This window comes from Otolemur garnettii, unplaced genomic scaffold (genome assembly GCF_000181295.1).
Source record: "Otolemur garnettii isolate 467f Iridium unplaced genomic scaffold, OtoGar3 scaffold00080, whole genome shotgun sequence".
NCBI classification, from domain to species: Eukaryota; Metazoa; Chordata; class Mammalia; order Primates; family Galagidae; genus Otolemur; species Otolemur garnettii.
Genome location: NW_003852475.1, coordinates 12207 through 13350, shown reverse-complemented (window position 1 = coordinate 13350; position 1144 = coordinate 12207).

Here is a 1144-nt window from a genome sequence, read left to right as displayed (position 1 = left end):
AAGACTATTCAGGACACAAGAGTAATTTTGTTTAGGTAGGCTATGTGAAATTTACTGTATGAGAACCGAAAGTGCAAAAAATTAACATACTGATTAGTGCAATTAAAATATTAATAAGCTCATTACATGGGACAAATAACACTTCTAATGAAAAATAACTGTATTTTCTAAAACAAAAAAAATGTAGCAAGAATTTGATATCTGGCTTAATAAAAGACAGTTGTATTTTCTAATCTGCTTCTGCATTCAACCTATTGAAGTATGTTGATTTGGTTGAATTATATGAAAGAATCTGATCTTGAACAGATATGTAGTTGGAAAAGGAAAAGTATTTTAATAGTCTTTTCAGATAATTATGGATATCCTTTTTTCATACTATACCAAAATTCAATTAAGTAATGATTTCTTAAAAATTAGTTGCAACTGGAATTCTGAAATCATATCAGTGTTTAAATCTTAGAAAACATCAAGTTTGAGGTGATAGATGAAGGATGTACATGGTGGTACCCAGAGAAGAGACCAGAGCAGAGATGTTCAGGCCAGGTTTATTGAAAGGGGAGGGGGACCCGCCTGAGCAGTACAAAGGTAGTGTCTATGCCTGGGGACCTGTTTATGTGGGGCCATAGAAGGTGGGCAAATTCCACAGCTTGCCCAGAAAGTTAGGGTCCTTCAGCATGAACTTTGGGAGTGGGGCTAACCAGATCCTTTGTGTCTTTGTTTTAGGAGGATAGGTAGTGGAGGAGGAGGGGAAAGGATTCGTGTGTGGCTATCTTGGTTGCCCAAACAGTAGATACAAGTTTTCTAAAATTCTAATATTCATTTGAAAGCTCAATTTTAATCATTGGCAACAAATGTATCAGTTATTTTCTTAGAAGTGGCAGGATCACTTCATTCATTTTTGAGAAAGTGCCTCTTGCATGCCTACATCTGAATAATTGCAGGTTGCCACCATTCTTTCAAAAAACAGTGGTATTATACGAATAAAGTGGCTAGCTCAGGTTGCAACTTCAATAATCACATGTTTTTCTATAGACAACTATTGTGTTTAGGTATATAGCATAAGCACTGTATATACACTTCCCATTTTGTTGCACAGAGTATTTAAAAGATGTATACTCAGAGTTGTGATTTAAAAAAATTAATA